Here is a 21,169-nt window from a genome sequence, read left to right on the forward strand (position 1 = left end):
TCACTGACATGAGGAAGGTCAATAGAGAAGAATCAGGTTTTTTTCTCCATTCGCTCTGCACTGTATAAAACATAAAAAAAGAAATAAAAAAGAAATAAAGAAATGTTTCTCATGCTGTTAGCTCTGACATACTTTGCCTGGTTAACATTAAAGTAAGCTAGAAAAAGGTATAATTGTTGGGTGTCCTAAATCACTTGTCATGCAATGAAAGCTGAGTGTGCAGCTGTCTCACTTATAACAGATTCTGTTTCTGCCTGTGCCAGCATTTGGACTGTGTGTGCGCTGTTCCACATCTCCTCATGTTCTATTAAAAAAAAATAAAGAGATAAATAAAGCGATGAAAGAACATTCCAAGTCCTTTGTCGATTGGTGCTCAAGTTTATGTATTTTATGCTGCAATGCACAATTAAAAATAATCCAAATTCGTCTGTCACTAATAATAATGAAATAATACCATCCATTCTCTTAGTGCAAGTTATGAGGAGGCATCCTCATTCAGTTGGTCTATTGTTTTCTCTCCGGGCCCTGACCAGAGTGCAAAGCCTTTGATTGAAAGGCAGATGAGTCTGTTCTCCTTAATGCAGGCTCCTCTCCAAACAGCTAATTACCTTGTCTCAACACCCAAGACGCGTCTGATAAGAAGTATGAGCTGCTTAGAAGTAAGGAGAAACTGCGCAGCACAATTAAACCTAGAGACAGTTAGGTTTTCAAGATGCAGGATAAACTGGGCAGATTTTTAAAGAAGGTTGCATGATATTACATTTACACAGTTGTGAAAGAATATCTGAAATCGCTGTAATGATGCTTTAGACGTGTTCATATAACATGCATCTTAAATAGGCATTGAACATCACTGGTGAACAACAGTCATTTTGTATGAATGATAACAAAATACCTTAAACTATACCACTAAATTGTTGGATGAGCTGTTTAATCTGCTGACATGGCAGTAGAAGGCTCTTTTTATCCTTGAGCCTCATAGTAATTTCTCTCTCCAACAAATCTAGCCGTATCTTGTATGCAAAGTATAAATAATTCATCGTCAGACACAGTGAATTCTTTCATATTGCCCAGCGCCATCTTCACGGCTGATTAAGCTACCTAAGGGTCATTTACTTCATTGGTGGCAATGTGTCTGCAATCCTAGCCAGTCAGATCGGAGTGCTGACACTGAGGTTGGCTGGAAGGCTGCTAGACTGACTAGTAATCCTTAAAGACTGACAGTGTGCCAGGTTGTCTACCCTCCTGCCCACATTATGACAAGATGGAGGGAACTACTTATGTATGAGGGTGGAATTTTTTAATTATATACGGTTAAACTTGTTTCAGCAAAATCTTTCTCATGTAGTGATGCCTAAATTTATTGAGTCATATACAAAGCTGAGATTTATTCACAAAATTGTCCTTTCTGGGCACATTCAAATGCACTACTTGTGGAAGTGTGTGGATTCAAGCTTTTTAAACTGGTATTTTGTGTCATATGTGTTTTGTAGGATGACATCACCAAAGCTGCCCAAAGTATAGAGAGCTGAAATCCTAACATCACGTCTGGCCGAGCCTCTGTTCCACAAGCTTCTGTAACTTGGTGCAATCTCTCATTGAGCATTTCTTTCATCTGTCTTTCTGAAAAAAAAAAAATGAAGCATATTCCTGGTGTATCCAATTGGCATCCACTACAGCACTAGCTATTAGAAATTGAAACCCTTGTGATTTCACAACAACAATTACTTTGTGAGCCTACAAAATAACTATGGCTCGCATGAGAATTTACCAGCTCGGCAACGTGGATAATTCTGTCATCTTAACTCCATTTTGTTCATATCCATAATATTCAATAACACTAAAGTATTTTTCCGCTTTTCAGCTGTAATCTCTGCTGTCTAAACTTCTACATTGTTCAGTCCTCTCTTTCCTAACTGACTGCAGCCCCTCATCTCGCCAACAGGCTCGCCTCTTTCAACCCTGCAACAGTCGCGGTAGTTAGATGGTGAAAGGTAAAAACATCCTTATCAAGGTATGAAATGAAGTGCAAAGCATATTGTTGAGTATGGCTATGGCAGCTGGGGTTTTTTTTTTTTTTTTTTTTTTTTTTACAAATGTCAATGTGATTTTGAACAAGATTTTACTACGTCTGGAACCCAGAAAACAGCTCCTGTTTTACCCTTAACAGGAGAACGAGTCCTCACACCTAAACAACAAAGTAGCAGGCTGTTTATCAGTGTGTTCCAAAATTACTCTTGTAAGTGCTTTGCTGATCGTGTGTCTGAGGTTATGAAACACCGTCTTGCCATTCACACTCAGATGTGAATGTAAACATAGGTCTCTGTATTGTGAGCTGTATGACCATTGCTGTTGCTGTTTTTCTGGAGAGGATAATAGTGCACACAACCATAACAGGTTGCTTGTCAGTTTTCTGTACTCTAATAGTGGAGCACCGTGTCTGAATCTGAACCTTGAACAGATTTTCAGATCTGTTTCTCAGTGTGAAGAACAAGACACTTCAGGCAGTGCTCTCTATCCTCTAGGGAGACCTTAAGGTGAACGTAATTTCTTTCCAGTTTAGTGGTGTATGACTCAGACATGCTAACAAACAGTGAAAGAACTAACTATGCAGAGAATGCAATGCCCCAATTGGACAATGACCATCACTGAGTATATATATATATATATGTGTGTGTATGTATGTATGTATGTATATAAAAAGACTAAAAATACTTTGAAATATTGAAGTTACAGCTTGATACTGCACTGGTTGTGTTACACTATGGCATACTACACAGAATTAAACACCCTATTATCATTACTAATGCTCTTGTTCACGATGCCCAACGTCTGTCGGATCAAACCATTACTGGCTTGTATCCTGTCATCTGAAAAGGCCTTTAAATGTCTCTCTTATGACTGGAGCTCATAACAAGAGTAGCTTCATTGTCCTGATACCTGTTTCCTCACATACTAAGCATACTGGCACTCTTCAGTCTGCTCATCTCTTTCTGGCACAATTGACTGATGGATTTCCAAACTCTGCATCAGCCAAAGCTATTAAGTGGTTTGCTGGAGCGAAATGACTTTACTGTTCCCAGAGTGCAACATTAAGCTCAGCAATTCCTGCCTGCTATTGTCTAGGGCCACTGTGACAAACTTAATTTCTTGCCAGACAAGCACAAACACTTATGCCGACACACACAATAAATAACAAAAACGAAAAAAAAAAAGAAATCATCTGAATGGTTCTGTTTTCTCTTTTTGCTTTAGCAATGATTTTGATCATATGAGGTGACCCATGCCAAATGCACCAATAAATCTGAGTGAATGGCTTGTCTTTTTTGATGCTTAGGAATTGGTGAAATAATGGACCAATATAATGTTCGAAACCACTGTATAATACAATAACTACCCATAATGAGTTATCCATCAAGTTCTCAGAGTAAAGACTTAACACAAGGCTTGCACTATTAAAGGAAGTTAACTGAAAACCATCTGTCAAGATAAACATCTTGCTTATGGCCAAATACATAAATTGATAACCATTATTTGGATTTAACAAACCATGAAAAAAAGACAAGCTCTGTAGTGAAAAGCTGTTGGCTTTACTGTATGAAAATGAGGAAAATGACTAAAGGATGCAGCCTTACTTCTGTTCCTTGTGTTAAGTGTGCATTATTCCTGGTCATACCTGAGTCTTAGGGGATAAATCCACTCTTTATATTCATGGTGACAGACTGGATGGCCCAGGCTTCGTGTGGCACTATGTGGTTCAAGTTTGCCTGCCATGGTTAACCAAGCATAGAGCTGATTTCCCAGTCCAAAGCCCTAGCTGTGGCTATATCCCACAAGAACTAGTGAAAGTGTAGTGCACATGCAATACAAATAATATAGTCTAATGACACTACAAAAAGTAGATCTAGGAAGCCTTGCTGGTGCAAAAAAAAGCTGAACTAAAAGAATCGGTGCCTTCATTGTCAACAGCATGGCTGGTATGCAATCAGTCAGTACCACTGAGAGAAGAAAGTGATTCGATTATTTTTGTCCATAATGTGCTCTAATCTTTGCAAGTGTCAGCATGAATTAAACACTTGAATACTGTTTATTCTGCACACAATCTTTAGTCACCCTTGAGAAAATACACTTGATCATTTCCCTATTTTTTTTTTTTTTTTTTTTTTTTTTTACAAGGTTTGTCATAGTATATCCCCAGGATTTTAAATGCAGTAAATTACAGTGTGAAATTGCCTTGACATTATTCTTTACGTAGAGAAAAGGACACTATAACAGCATAAATAAAATCTGACTCTTAAAGCTGGATTCATAATGGGTGCAAGCAGGTTAACTATAGATATCTATGGTGTAGGTTTTCATTCACAGCTCAGTGTTGCATTTCACAACATTTCCATCACTACCGCAGTTGACGGATGTACTGTGACAAGGCTGAATCGTGCTTTAATTACAGTAAATTCCCCATAATTCCCCATAGTTATTGTTTACATACTTTCATTCACTTTGTGATACAGCATGAGGTTGAGAAGGTCTGCCTCGCTTCATTACTGAATGAGAGTATTCTGTTCAATTGCTGTATTTCCATTTTTAATTCTCTGTGACAGAGAGCAACACACATGATAAACAGAGAAATTGCAGTACAGATGGCTTTGCTTCATTCTCAACAATCTCTACCAGCATCACAATCTAGCAGGAGAAAACACAAGCAGCCAATCACAGTTCTTACTGGTGGCTTTGCAGTATCTCTGTGGCTGCCATAGTCCCACCGTGTAGTTACATTTTTGAGGAGGCCCATGTACAGCATAGCTATGGTGGCTACATCCATAGGCTCTGTAGCTAAAGTGTAAGCTCTTAACACAGAGATATATAAACTCAGCCTCAGAAACTAGTTACACATTAAGTTCTTCTGTCAGATGCTTGACCCACTATTGTTGTAAAACACTGTATGCAAAAATGAATATTTAATATGAAAAACTATGAATTACATTAAGAAGCATGATCTGTAGCCATGGTACATACATACAGTAATATGACCATTAATCAACTGTCAGAGTAAAACACCAGTGTGATTAAACCATTTACATACTTACATAAAATGGCAAAATGTAGTTTTTTAAAAAAAATGCTAATCATGCTGTTAAGGTGTGGTTATATTCACAATTACATCACATTAACAGCTTGATTAGTATAAAAACATTTTGCTATTTTATGTAATTATTAACACTTAATTGTTATTTAATGCTTTTTTGACCTTCACTGACAGAGCAACATGAGCTCTGTCGCATTCTACAAATGCTTAATCACTAGGGCTGTAGGCTGGTGGATTAGTTGGTCAATATGCTCTCGTCTGAACGAATTCTCATTTTCATAAGGAGAAAAGTACCACATCAATAGCCAGTGTTTCCCCTATAATAGTATAGGCCTGGCAGGCCGCCAGGCCAACGACAACCCCTGCCAGGCCAAAAAATATTTTTTAAATGTCAAAAATAACGCCAATTATCCATTCATTCGCAAATCAATAGCGTTTGGGAGCCTCTGAGCAGCGCTGTCTCGAAACATGAGTTAATGTCTGTGTCGTTGCCTGGGAAACTGCAGGTAGCATGATTCCTTTTAAGGAATAGGGCAGAGCATAGGCGAGTGAGCGCAAGCTGCAGAAAAATAACGGTGAATGCGAGCGGAGCAGAAAAAGGTTAGCATTAAGTTGTTAGTCTGGCAGTAAATGTACAGTACAGACTACAGTGTGTCAGTTAATAAATGCTGCAGCTTGTCAAGACCATGAAAAGTGAAGGGGCTTAGCTCCAAAGTTAGCAACAATGGGTTAGCCTAACCTGACAATGAAATAGAGAACAGAGAAATGTGTGGCTGTTGAGTTCACTCTGTCCCGTAACATTCAACAACTTTTAATTTTTTTTGAATACCTACAGTTTTAATTCCTGTAACTTATACTGCATGATACCAACACAGACCATTAAATCAGAGGCTAAGTAAGGGATAATGCCCGACAAGGTGTCCATTATCAGGAATTAACCATTAACTCCTGATTATGGACACATCAAAGAGCATTATCCCTCTTATACCACGGTCACTTGCGAAAGAAAAAAATAAGACCATTAATTTATATTTTCATGCATTTTACAATCAAAATCTAAACTTTTTCACAAGCCATAACTCAGTTTCCCAGGTTACACCTGAGGGTTTGACTAATACCTGAAAAAATCATTACCATCCCATAAGGCTCTATTTACTCCAGTAAATAGAAAGAATCTTAGATACGACTTGGCAACGGGAGATATTTTCAGTCCGTTCAGTTAATAGAACTCTTTGGCTCAGCTATGAGCCAGAAAGCTAACATTATGCTTACATTCAAAGTCAATAACATTGCATAATATGTTTAACAACACAATGACAAATGATGGGCCACGTGTACTGTTGGCTGCAGCCTGAAGTAGCGAGATGAACAGCGAATAGGATGCAAGTTGATCGCTTATGTGATGAAAAGTAACAGTAAGTTCAGAGGAGTAGTGTACTTCTTGTAGCTTGTATGTTACAACCACCATCCTGTGTTGTTCAGAGGATAAGGTACTGAAGGTATTAATAGCCCATTTTGGGTTTTTTTTTGTTTTTTTGTGTTGATCTCATCTTCATCTTCTATTTGATTTCATTCTCCCGGTGTTAACTCCTTGTGCCGTTTCTCCTTTTTCTTTTCAATTTCTCTTTCTTCAGCTGTATCCCAGTCATAAAAGTTATCATATTCTCCAAACAGGTTAAAAGAAATGTTGAAGTCACTTATTGTTAGCTTGTTATTGCTTTGACTGCGTCCCTGTTGCTATGGTTACTCATTTTAGTCAGCACATTAATTTAGAATAGTGAACAGACAGTTTCACTGGAACTAATTAGTAGTTGTCCATTATCAGAAAATAATGGATACCCTGCAGCCAACCAGAATCAAGTATTCACCCAGACCATGGTATAAAAGTAAAGTATTTAACTGGAGCAAACTGTCAAGGGTTATTAGTCATATATCTTGTTTTCTCCCCTCCATTGTAGTGAGTGGGGTCTGGCTGCAGTGCTTCTTTGTCTCGAGGCCTTATCTGGCTATGAAGCGCAGAGCTCTGAGCTGCTGTCTCTATTGGCATGGTGATGGAGGCAAGGCCTGCCATCCCAGATAAACCTCCCTCTGTTCTCCCAGCAGCCCAGCAGGCTTCATGTTTGCTGCAGGTGTCAGAGAAAATGTTCCCATAGCCATTAGACTTTAACGCTGCTAGTGACATGTTGGCACCTCTGATGGGAGACGACTGAAGATGGGGGAAAGTGATGATGGGTGAGATGGAGACAGACAACATAGGGACAAGACAGAATGAGGGGGGAAAGTCAGATTTGGATGGCTACCAAATAACAGTTACAATGGAGAATAACTGTTACAGTTATTGTATTTTTATATTTTCATTTCAATAACTATGTGATTAAAAGCAAACATAATAAGACATATTATTTAGCCCAGTAGCTCAATCAACATTTATTTAAATGCTAAGCACCACAGCATGTTGAAAACATGTAAGAGAAGACATTGCTGTGCTAGAGACACATTTTAACAAAAAAAGATCCATAAAAACAGCAGAGGTAGTCAAGTTTGAAAAAACTGTATGTAATGATTACTGTACACCATGAAGAAAAAAAATCCATAACCAAAATCCAAACAGTTGAGGCAGACAGGTTGTAGCAACCAAACAGTAATGATGGTAGTTGTTGTTGCTCCAAAACTGTAACCAGGGGAAAAACCTTGTTAAGCTGAATATTCAGCAGCCATACTGCTTCCAGGTGGCAAGAGATTGGAAAATTGGACAAGAACTCATAATTGAATGCACTAAAAGTGTTGTCTCTCCTTAAAAAATCATTTAAAACAGCAAAAGAAAAACACTAAATGTGGGAAGAAATTAATCTGACAGTCCAAAACTGATAGAAAGATATTACATTTACAGAAGACTAAAAGGTTGCTTAAAAGCATGACTTGACATATAAATGAACGTCCATTACATTCAAGCCCTTGCCAAACAAGTTCACACAATGCTGATTAAGCCTATCACTAACAGATAAATCTCTCTGTATTTCACAGTATACAGAGTTTTTAAATCTGGTTTCTGGTATGACATTCCTGCGCTGGTGCACCGGTAGAGCAGAAGGCTGCTGAAGCTAAGTATCCCAGAATGCATTTAACACCAACTGGCAGCGATGGTGGAGATTAAGCTGTTGTAATTTTCGCTGTAGGACTGGTAATATGTCACTTTATTAAGTTGCAATATTTTTGAGTCAAGAAAGTAACCATTTAGATTCCCAATATGCGGTCAGTTTATCCAAATAATGCCTATTTGGAAATTTGCTCTGACGTTTTCCGAGCTGTGAGGAGCCCCTGGCTGTATGAGACCAGCCGGTCAGCATACTTCATTAAGCATGTGTCGACAGCGTTTTTGTAATTACTCTCACTGCCTAAAGGGGGACACAAAAGTTCTGCACTGCAGGTTTAAAAGATAAATTGATTGTCAAAACTGTTTAATTTTTTCGGCTCAAATGTTTAGTTTTCACTTCATATCAACAAACTATCAAGGATTAAGTGAATACAAATGATGCTTATTTTGAGTCATATTCTAATTAATTTGATTATTATCACTGAATGAAAGATTAGGTGTTGTTATGTGTAACAGATTTTTTTTAAGTATCTCAGAAGCCCCCTATTTGTCAATACACAGGTTTGGTAAAATCAGTGTTATACCAAACGCTGGGAACTATACTACAGGTATGGTAGACTTGCCCATCTGTGGGTACTGAGGCCAATGTGAATGTGGGGACAAACAACCACCACACCACCTTGCCAGGCAGGGAGCAGGACACCAAAAAGGCAGATTAGACCACCTGGCCCTGCCAGACTGTCGGCCTATTTATACCCCGGACAATAATTTACACCAGGACTGCCCAGTACCACAGAGTCAGAGACCCAGGGGGAGGCAGCTCTGTGTGACGTTCCTATGATGAAGAAAAAAAAGTCACTGTGATGACCTTCTGGCTTCCTTTTCCCTGTAAGGCTTTCCCAGAGGAGTGCACTAATGACAATGTCCTCCTCTGCCTACAATATACTCCTTCAGTCACAAGAAAAACCTCTCAATATATAAGAGTAACACAACAAAATTAATCTTCAAACATGACCTGGATTATTTATGTGAAAGCATCTTATTAATATATCTCTTGAGCACAACATTTCACGGTGACAGCATGAAAAACAAATATTCTTCCCTACTGACAATAAAACTGTGGTCTATATACACTACAGTATATTCTGCACAGGACTGCAATAAAGCCTTTGATTAAGCTTGTGTCAGAGCTTGATATCTCATGCTGTCAAAGCTGGGGTCAGACATAAAAAAAGAAAAAACTAGAGATGAAACTTCACAAGATCAACTGAGAAGTGCAAAGGATAAACAGCAGCACATTTAGTTTCTTGGCTTATGAGAAACAATGGGCATGAACTGAAATATGCTCCATGTTCTATCTGCTCTGTAAACACTGCCAAATTCTAAAATTAGTAATCTTACTGTTTTGCAGTAAACCACACTGCAATTAAACCAGGAAACGAGTTGCTTAAACTCAGAACCCCCAAAGAGCTCTATTTTCTGCTCCTGCCACTGCTGACATTTTCCCATTAGTGGCACAAGCGCGTAATTTGGTGGCACCAATATTTCATTTCAGAGACCGTTTCACACAGTAATGAACATGTCACCACTGTGTTTAACAGATAGAATAAAAGTAAAGAATCTGAATCACTCAGAAATTACTTATCAGACTCATTATCGCAGTTCATACAAACCCAGTGACAGTTTATTTTGCTGTTTCTCAACTCTGAGTTGTACAAATATCTAATGTGATGAACTTTGCAATCATACTTAAAAAGAACATGCTTTTTACTCTCACGCAAATTAGAGTTTAGACTGTGATTTTGTGATTAGAGAGAAAAAGTACTATCAGCAGATTGAAAGGAAGTAAACAAATGAGGAAAACTGAACATCTTGTGCTGCTATGCTACAGTACGTGACTGGCTGGAAAAAAAAAAAAAAACTTAAATGGGACAGTCTTGCAAATACATTTGCATGATACAATTAAATGTGCGCACTCTTGAGATTCTCAATCTGCATGCCACACAAAACCTTGGAATCTTATTGGTCTCAATTTGTGTGAAAGAAACATCTGGTGTCTCAGGAGTTTGATACTATCAAGGCAGTTTTTGTAACTGCTCTGCTGCCAATGCATAGCTACATTTTTAATTTGCAGACAAATGACAAACAACATTAGGAAACGGTGTTTTGGGGGTGAAAACAAACACTTTAAATCTATCAAATCATCTCAGATTAAGATTCAGAAGAATAAATAAACTTACAGATGATAAATGACAAGATCAATACCACTCTTGGGTAATAAAACAAGGGGAAGCAGCTAGCAAGGCCACGTTATATCTTTGTTTGTTTAATCTGAAACTGAAGTGTGAAAACAACAAGTTGTGGTTTGATAGAGGCTCATGGCAGGCTATTTCTCAGTCACTTTTCATACCCATTAAACAAACAACACATTATTTGCAAGTTGGTGAGCTTTAGGAGGTGCTAACTTTTGGACAGATAAGACAAGACTCTCTGCAAGAATTGTTTTCCAAACTGTCAAACTATTCCTTAAATTGTTCATCACAAAGTGACGGATGTTTATCTACAGTGGGAAATTTCTTACTGAGCCACTTTGTGAAAGCCACGTCAGAAGTTGTGCTGACTGTAGGTTGCCTGTACTATCATTTCTTCCTCAGTCACTGTCAAGGGAGCTGCTCCACAAACTCACTCTTGATGATACCAAAAATATCTTAGAACATACAGTAACTTTGGGAGGGTGATGCTGATTGCCAAAAGATCTGAGATAACTGAAATTATAAATATACTGTATGTGCATTCATACAGTATGTGCCAGTGTCAAAGCGAGAGTTAGGGTGTGTGTAGGTGCTTAAACAGCTCTTTCAGCCTACTAGATATACAATCATCAGTCTTCCTTTTGAAAATACAAAAGGCTGGAGGCAGCGATGAGTTGAAGATATTGTAATTAACTACCACCATCACAAAAACTGTTACCTTGGAAAATGCAAGAGAAAAAGACGTTAGAAATGTTCTCGATGTTTTCACTGAAACAAGTGGTGACTGTACTGCTTTTTAGGCTGTATGACTATGCCTACTTTCTGGTGATATTCCACTGTCACAATATATCCAAACAAAATAAACACTGGGTTGGCAGCAGGGACTTATGATGATAAAAATAGGAGTAAAAGCTCAATCATCAAGATGTTTAAAGTTTAAATAATGACAACACTGATTTCAGCAACTAGGTCCAAATTTACTGAAAGCTGGTTCAATGCTGAGTTCCATTATCTGGGCTTGCATGTTGTTATTGAATGACTGTCATAAAAATTAGGATGTATTGGTTGATGTGAAAGGGTGCTGAGTTCTCTGGCAATCACATCTGTTCTGCTCTCTGTAGGCAGAGAGGTGAAAGAGAGCTTAGTACTGAGCCTGGAAAACAGGTGGAGCTAAGTGGAGCTAATTTACTGACTGTATGTGTGTGCGTGTGTGTGTGTGTGTGTGTGTGTACTGTATGTGTGTTAGTATCACAAGAGACAGAGTGAGAAATACAGAGCGAGACAGACTGACACATGGAACAAAGGTGAATGCTAATATTAGTCTGCTGCTGTGAATGGCATGTTGGTTTGGACAAGAGGTTAACAATATGAGCCAAAATCTTAAAAAATACTTTCCCTTTTTTTCAGTGCATCTCTGCTCTGAAAGACATCGGTGCCAGTTACAGAGGTGGTACTGAAGCAGTTCACACATTACTTGAATGCCTCTAAAATGTTCCATCCAATCAGTCATGAAAATCTCTCTAAATATCTACTCACAGTATTGTTTTGCCTGTCACATAATGCAGGTTTGATTAAGCGGTACTTTTTAAATGTTGTTAAGCATTGCTGGATATTCTCTCCATGCTTGAGTTGTATATGACTGACTGAAGACTGTTTGTAAAAAATGTAGTCATTATACCACTAAAATATTTTTCTCATGAAAAGTACTTTAAAGAAATGTTCACTCAGTTAATGTGAAAAAAAGCTAAGGCTCTTTTAATTAATATTTACTATGAGTAAAGTTACTGTGTCACTGTACTTTATAAAAGCAGGTCAGTGATGAAGCAACATGAATCTCACCATTAAAAGAAGGCAGATGATTAAATTAAAGAACACCTTTACAAAATAAAATGCATTGACCCATGATGACGTAAACTAAATTAGAATGAATTTAATGTGTGTTAATGGAAAGTTAATTTGAAAAAGAAAAAATGGCTGGAAAATAACTTTCTTTTTCAGTTTATTTGAGGATATTTTATCAAGGTTATCGAGACACATGTTTGAGTCCCCTAAGTAAAGAGCAGCCGTTATATCAAATGGTTTTGCCTGTACTTTGCTGACAGAAGCCCAGGGAAGTCAACACGGATACAAAAAAAAGGTCAAAAGGGAGTTATTGGTCCCTTTGATTAAAAAGGAAGTGTTATTTTGTTACAGATTTATTGAAAGAGATATCAGCTTTTAGAGCAGAGAGAGCAATGAACCTCAACTATTACTCCCCTTACACACGTTAACGCATGCTTTCACCTTCGCTCTTGTTCCATATTAAAGTGTAGACCTAGTAAAACAGTCAGCAAAGGGAAAATAGCAGTAGACATTCTCAGAACCCACCGGCCATCTGTCTGACAACAATTTAGCCTCTGTGGGTGTAGCAAGTGAATATCCGGATAACGAATAACATATCCAGGCTAAGACTTCCTCTTCCATGCGCTGGTCATTGTTTCCTGTCCAATTAGCAACTTGAGACGGTCCAGATGACATTTCAGCTAATCTGTATAAACAGCTATATGCATATGAATGCAGATACATTTTTAAAAAAGCTAATAAAAAGCTAAATCATACGATCATACGATCGCCGATGGGTTCCAAGACTGCATTTCAGCCAGTGCATTCCACCTCTTTTGCTCTCCACACGGACTATTAACTTGCATTGAACCAAAACCCACTTAAACGTGATTGGTCAATACAACTCAAACTACAAACAGACTACCAACGGAATCAGAACGCTTCCGCTACCAAAATCTTGTTACGTTGCCTACAGATTCTGAATTCATGTGCAGACATCTATTTATAGAGGTTACATAGCACTTGACAGAAAATGGCTCCATCTGTATGTTAATAATTGACAGAAATTTAGAAATTGATAGAAATTTGCCCTGGTCTGTAAAATATCTTCACTTGTAACTGAATAACAGGTGATATCCTCTCCATTTCAGACAGACAGTAGTATCTGGGATGCTCTTAATGTCAAATAGCTGCTCTCAGTAATAACCGGTAAGAGATTGATGAACATTCCTCTGGCAAGTATCTCTGATGGTCTGTGCTGTGCTGTGTGTGTGTGTGTGTGTGTGTGTGTGTGTGTGTGTGTGTGAGTGTGTGAGTGTGTGTGTGTGGTCAAGTTGCTGTGTAGATCCAAGCAAGCTGCTCTCAGCAAAAAGACACCAGCATCAATATTTTGAATATGATTTAGACGAGGTAGACAGAAAAAAGCTTTTATCATATCTTGCAGCTGGCTCTGGTGGGTGTTTTTAGAGACAGGATGACCAGTTACTCAAAAATATCTTGCAGTGGCTAAAGGCTTCCTGTTGTAACACAAAGCTCTTAACTGAAAGAAGTCCCTGTTCCAATCCAATCTTTCACCTTCAAAGTTTTTCCAAAAAAACTGCAGCGACAAACATTCCTGTGTGCCCAGTTGAAAAATGGGAGCTTTGACCCATTTGCTTCCACACTGGGCATTAAACTAGGACATTTTACTGCCTACTGAGTATCACATGGAAATCTAGTGTAAAATTAGAATGAGGATTTAATCAGCAAACCAGCTAATATCGGAGTTCATGATCCAAATTTATTTTCTTATGACAACATAAATCATTCTGCAGTTGTGCTAAAGGCAGTCAGAGCTCTACTGGGAAAACTGCACTGTGTGCCTTGGCTGAAAAGCCACAGAAACCTTTTGTCTTTCTGGATGCAGAAGGCATGACTGACCCACAGACTAAGAGAAGGAACTGCAGCTTTTACTAGTGTGTGGCTCCTTTTTCACTCTAGGTCAGTGCAGAGGATAAAAATGCTGAAACAAAATAAGGTTTTCAGGTATTATTTTTTTGCGGTTATAGAAGACACATTGTGCATTTACTACATACTATAAACCACCAAGACACAATTTACAAAATACCTAAGCACAATTGTCCCTCCTCATTTTAGTGCTTAATACTGTCAAGTTCCCACTTGGCACAATTATGAATGAGTGTAACAACTCATATTAACAAGGCCTGCTTGAAACAGGTAGCAACAAGCGTTGTTGACTCTAGCTCCTCTGCAAATGAGCTTGATTGTGTGTTTTGGACCAAAACAGGAGTTGAGAATTGGCATTCGATGCACGGTCATTAACTGTGCAACGCTGCCAAAATGTTTCATTCCACTTCAAAACACTGGTTTGGTTGGTAGATCAGGAAATCATTAAAAAAAAAGAGGTGTTTTTCTATTTCTCAAAAAAGTCTATTTGGTTCGATTGACAAGTAGTTCAGAATAAGTTACAGTACAAGTTTTAATAGCCAAATACAGTATAGATCTTATAGCAATATGCATTCAATCCTTAAATTGAAACAGAGGTTAGATAATAATGCCAAGGACAGAAAAATACACTGCAGTATATTCAAATGAGCAGGGCTTTAATTTGTGTATGTGCCCAAATGCAGGCACAAAATCTAGTTCATGTCTATTTGACATGCAGCCCACATCTCCAGTAGTTCGTAGTTCTTAGGCAACAGGCAATTAGAGGAGATAGCACTGCTGTTATCTGCTGCTGAATCTGAAGGCAGATTCCAGTACTAATAGCCCGAGAGGCAAACAGCACCTGAGCCTCTGAGACAACAAAGAACAGTACATATCCTGCAAGCAAAATACTTTAAACACTGATTCACCCCCTTGTACTACTCTCTAGCAAAGGACATTTCGACATATGCTGATCCACTTTAGATCTTTTACAAAACACAAGGACATTCAACCATAAGTACATGACAGCAGTTTGTGTAGGCACTCCTGCCTCACGTCAATTTACAGGTACAAGGGCAAACCTCTAAATGCCACATTTGAAAAATATCCAAAAAGCAAGTGACAAAAACTCTCACAGCAGAATGACACTCAATAAAATTAAAAGAAGTGGGATCATTTCTACTGACTGAATCTGAGAGACATACTGACAAAACCTAAGACATCAAATGAAAAATGTTACATATGCAAGTAGTGGTGATCATACCTGTGATGTTCCAGTCATAAAGCAGCTTCTCCTAAGCATCTGGCTACTTCACTCTGGCAAACAAGACATTGCAGCTGTTTGGCTTCATCTTGGAGCCTGCAAAACACAACAGGAGAGAATGAAACCCACGCAGCTAAAAATCTGAATATACCAGTTCTCAACCAGTTCTCAGTCAGCTTTAAAGCTATGGAACTACAGCAGACAACATACAATTAATTTTGATATAGCACATTTCACTTTTGGATGCGAAAGCGCAGCCTATGGCAACTTTCACACAGACAATAGCACTGCTGGAAAAAGGGTAGGCTTCCTCACTCATTTCAATGAGACCACTGCTTTGCTCAGCGGGGGATTCTGTCGCAGAGGAATCTGCTAAAACTGTTGGTTCTGGCTCTCCTTTATCCACAGCACAATGTTAGGTTATCCAGCAAAACACTATGTTGGAAAATCAAATACATGCAAGCAAAAATATCAGGTAGAATAACTTGTCGCATGGACCTTGTTAAGGCTGCAACAAACAATTATTTTTTTGATGAATCTGTCAATTATTTTCTGATTAGTTGATTAATTCTTTGGTTAAATTACCAATAAATAATAACCATAACTTCTACCATTAATTTTTCAACCTTTTATTAAAACATTTTCTCATAAAAATACTTATTTTACAAATAAAAATTCCCCAACATAAAAAAATAAGTGCCAAGAATTAAAAGGCATCTATCAGTAGTACAAATGTCCATCAGTCCAACATAAATTGAGCTCAAAATAAGTAATGCAAAAAAGTTTTAAGGGCATCAATCACTTAAAAGCATGTCCATGAGTCCAATATAAATTCAGCCCAACATATATATTGCAAAAAAAAGATTTTCAGGCATGTATTAGTAATTAATATGTTAATCTTAAATCTCTTGATTAAGTATATCATTTAGCTCTTAGATTCATAACTGATGATAGCTTTAGAACATATCATTGTATATTATATCAGAAAGTTGGGTGGCAATCATCGGCTGTGAGAAGGGCACTGTATTCTATTTATTTACAAAGCACTACTGGGCGAACTTCCTACATATATCTCTTGTCATCTCAATTACAGATCATTTTCTCAATACACTAGATCCCATGACTATTTGATTCTTGAAGAACATCATGCTAATACTGACATTGGAAAACTGGCTCACTCTACACAAGTGGAACAACTGGCAAGAGTGTGCCGAAATGGAAGAGCTGATCCCTTATACTCATTTCAAACATCTGTTGGCAGATTTGGTACAGTGTGAATGTGCGTGCTTTCTATGAATGATGTTGACATCTCTGATTGAATGTCTTTGAATGCTGTCTCTGTTTGTATGCTTGTTGTAAATCTTGTTGTTTGTTACTTCAAATTTGTACACCATAAACTATGTTTTTATTTTCCTGTATGTTCTGTACTCAGAGCAGCCTTGGAAAAGAGAGCATGCTCTCAATGGCCCCTCCCTGCAGAAATAAAGGTTAATCAGTTCAAGTAACAGTTCACGAAGTTGATAATCTAACAAAAAAATCTGAATCAGCACTGATCTCAATATTGAACTTTTCTCAATACTAAAGGGACAGCAAGAGTTCAATTGGCATTACATTGGAGGAATGCAAGCATGTCTATATGCTCTGCAGTCAGGCTTGCTCTTTTCTTAGTCACAATGTTCCCTGCAGCTAAGAAGAGGCATTCAGATGGGGTTGATGTTGCAGGGACAGACAAGTATGACTTTGCCAGGATGGCCATGGTGGTAACCTTGCTTCATTTCCTTCCACCATTTGAGTGGGTTCTCATCCTTTGGGATAGGCGGTTCTCCAAAGTATGAGTACCTCTTTCCTCACCATTTCACTGTTAGTATCATCATCTTGAACATGTCCATTGTCTTCCTCACTGTTGCGGTGTTCATCTGAATCTGAGCCAAGCAAAGTGTCCAGCAGAGACACTGACCTCCTCTCTGAAACCGGTGGTTTGGCACTTGCTGAGTCATTCTGTTCCACACTGTGATGTTGTTGTGTTTCCTCTCTCTCCCTGTTTTTTGCTTGCAGTGCAAGACTATGAACTTTGACTTGTACTTTTAGGCTTTCTTCTGCTGGCACTAACTTTAGTTTGCAAAATATTAGATCAAGGGCAGCTGCAATAATGCATACATTTTGTGCATCATCTCTGAATGTGGTCTCCAGCTCTCATCATGAAGTCATCTCCTCTGCTGCAGCAGCCTGGAAAGCCTTCACAGGCATGGTTTCAAATGATGTGCTCTGTGAGGACTTTTGGAGGCCCTTCACCAGTGGAGGTAGAGCAGAAATAGTGACATAAGCCTCTCCACACAGGAAGACAATGGCACACTTAAAGGGCTTTAGGACTTGTTCCAGTTCTTCAAGTAGGCTCCACTGATCACTTTTCAGATCCGGGAAATGTTTCCCTCGCTGTGTGACTTCAGGGTCTGAAAGGGTTGCTGTCATAGGAAACCTCTGTTCCAGCTGGCAGCTGATCATGTGGAATGAATTGTTCCATCTTACTGATACATCTTGTACTAGTTTATGCTCAGAAGTACCCATTTGTTGCTGTTATGCTTTCAGCTTGGTGCTGGCGAGCTTACTCTTCTTGAAATGTTCTACAAGGCATCTCGCAGCTCTGAGTACCTTGCTGATCTAGGCATCCTTCAGAGCATGGTTGACAACAAACTGTAATGTATGGCCAGTGCACCTGAGAGAAGTAACGCCATGCCTCTCTTCCAACATCCTTTGAGCAGCAACAACATTAGCAGCATTGTCATTTACAACAACTATTACTTTAGTCATGGATATACCAAATTTCTCAGCTGCTTTTTCCACCCAAGCAGCAATATTTTCAGCTGTATGTTGCTCTTCAAGTGGCATTGTGGTCAGACTATATGAAGTGACCTCCAAGTCTTCATTAATAAAGTGGCAGGTGATGCCTAAGTATGCCTCAGTGGCAATACTTGTCCATACATCTGTCATGAAAATGATTTTTGTTTTGACCTCTTGAGTGAAGCTGTCACTCTCTCAAAGGTCTCCTCATATTTCCTCTCCATCAGCTTAGTGAAGTGGGCCATGGAGGGAAGTGTGTACCCTGTGTAAAACCTGTTGACCATCACACAGAAGCCCTGACCCTCCACAATAGAAAGGGGTCTCATATCCTTGACAATCATGTTGAGAATGCTATCAGAGAGTCCAGTGGCCATGTGGGGCGTATTTATTTATATAGATCTATATACACATAAACAAACTGCTTACAACTTGTAAATACACTGGAAAGCAGCATTGTCATGCTAGCCATTAGCATCTACCCTAGGGAGTCTTCATTGAGCTCTTGTCTGAAACAAAACAGATACGGACGCAACAATGACTCCCAGGCACTGGCTTCCAACCAACAATCAGATGAAATTCACCGTAATAGTACGGTGCTGATGTGGTAGGCCATTTTAGTTTTGCAAAGTGAGCAGAGCACCATTTTATTAGGTCTCTGTTTAAAGAATTCCCACACTTTTGACAATCAGGTTTGGGTTTTTTGGGATAAAGTATCATTTTCAGCATGCCCAGGAGCAGGAGCTGCCATAATTGGGGATGAATGTAAATAGCCTGACGCATCAATGTATTCCACCAAGTAGGTCTATCCGCGGACTAACAGTATTTACATGACACACCCACTTTACTACATGACAGTTCCACTTGGTTAGGTTTAGGCAAGAGCAGTGAGGTAGTTAGGGTTAGGAGTCAGGGGGGTGTGTCATGTAGCATGCCGTTACAGTGCCAACATTGGTGGTGGGCGTAGTTGGTGAGAAGGGTCTAGGAGAAAATTATTGCTGCTGTGGTTAACTTTCCAGAGCTGTAATCTGACCTCAAAGGAGTACAAGTACATAAACCACTGGCTTCACATTTTAAGCCTTCATCCTGGGCTTGTTCGCTTCTACAATGGAAATCGCTTATAGTGATCACGTCTGTCCAGATCAAATTGATCACTATAAGCTGATGAATATTATAACCGATTTTTTTCTTCTTCTTAATTTTTGACATGCCAAAATTGACATTTGTATATTTATTACATCAATATAAAGTAATGAAGCGGGCAGCTTCACTATTTACTGAATTTTATTGACTGTTTCAAAATACAGAACAGCTGTTTCAAACACTTGTTGTTTCACTGCTGCAGAGAGAGAAGCAGTGGTCGAGCAAGAAAGCCGGTGAAGGAGAGGAATAAAACATTATTTTCTGATTGTTTCAAAGTGGTTACAAATAAAAGCACCCACAACCTGCATCTCCACACAAAATTGCGGAGGTGCGCAGCAACGCCTGATAATGGTGCTGCAGCTGCTAATTGCATATCATACGTGTACCATGGGAGAAAGGTAAAAAAATAAATTAATTAATTAAATTACCACAGTCTTAAATTTTTTTCCATGTGTTTTCATGTATGTAAAGACCAAAAATGAACACAGGCAGACTACTTGATTACTTTAAGCAAATTATTTAAACAGCATTTGTATAGGAATGATTCTGTCCCAAGCTTTTTGATCCATATAGGTGGCTGATCACCATAAACATGATCACTATAAGAGGTTTCCACTGTATTTCACCTTCTTTACCTGCTCCCTGTGGCAAGATGCATGCTTGCAAATGCAAAATTGCATTTAAAAAAGACAAAAAGCAAAAAAAGCAAATGAATAGTTAAAGATTAAAAAGAAGTTGCGTATTTAAACTTATTGGAAAGCCACGGTAAGCAATAATGTTACAAGCCCTGATTTAAATGAGCTGACAGTCTTAGCAGACCTCAGGTATTCAGGAAGCTTGTTCCAAAGGTGGGGAACATAGAAACTAAAAGCAGCTTCACCTTGCTTGGTTTTGATCCTGGGAATGCTGAATAAACCTGTCCCAGATGACCTGAGGGGTATGCATGTTTCATAACGTACAAGTAAATCAGAGATTTATTTAAGACCTGAGGCCATTTAGTGCTTTATAGACAAGTAATAGGATTAAAATCTATCCTTTGACACACAGGAAGCCAATGCAGTGATTTAAGGACCGGTGTAATGTGCTCCACTTTCTTGGTGTTAGTGAGGGCTCTGGTAGTGGCATTCTGGATGAGCTGCAGCTGTCTGATTGATTTTTTTACTAAGACCTGTGAAAACACCATTACAATAGTCTAGCCTGCTGAAAATAAATGCATAAACAAGTTTTTCTGTACCTTGTTTAAACAGAAATCCCTTCATTCTTGCTATGTTTTTAAGGTAGTAGATTTATAATTGTCTTCATGCGGCTGTTGAAATTTAGGTCCAAGTCCATAACTACACCAAGATTTCTGGCTTGATTTGTAGATTTTAGTGTTATGGAGTCAAGGTGAGCACTGAATGAAGTCATGTGGTGACACTGTTATGTGAAGTTGTGTGTCATCTGCATAAGTATGTTAAGACATGTTCTAATAGTTGATAATCTGAGTAAGGGGGAGCATGTAGATGTTAAATAGAAGGGGCCTGAGAATGGACCCTTGAGGAGCTCTACATGTGATTTTTGTTTACTCAGATTCATAATTACCAATTGAAACAAAGACACTGTGTCACAGGCTGTGGCTGCACGGGTCTCGATGTTAGCTTTTAAATTAGCGTGCTAATGGTAGCTGTGGCATTACCATTGGACTCACTAATAGGCAGCTTGTCCAAGATAATATAAGTGTTCTCCAGACAAATCTCTGGTGAGACATC

General features: G+C 38.6%; 1 protein-coding gene across 6 annotated transcripts in view; it reads right to left on the reverse strand.

The window, feature by feature from the left end:
• enox2 (ecto-NOX disulfide-thiol exchanger 2) overlaps nt 1-21,169 on the reverse strand; it is a 188,332-nt gene that overhangs the window by 148,832 nt on the left and 18,331 nt on the right. For 3 of the 6 annotated variants that reach the window (XM_042418470.1, XM_042418465.1, XM_042418466.1), the window contains one exon: nt 15,444-15,539. The gene's annotated coding sequence lies outside the window, so the exon portion shown is untranslated. Of the gene's footprint in view, nt 1-15,443; nt 15,540-15,717; nt 15,879-21,169 lie in introns of all 6 variants that reach the window. The other 3 variants (XM_042418467.1, XM_042418469.1, XM_042418468.1) reach the window with 2 other exon arrangements.

Source organism: Thunnus maccoyii, chromosome 8 (assembly GCF_910596095.1).
Source record: "Thunnus maccoyii chromosome 8, fThuMac1.1, whole genome shotgun sequence".
NCBI lineage: Eukaryota > Metazoa > Chordata > Actinopteri > Scombriformes > Scombridae > Thunnus > Thunnus maccoyii.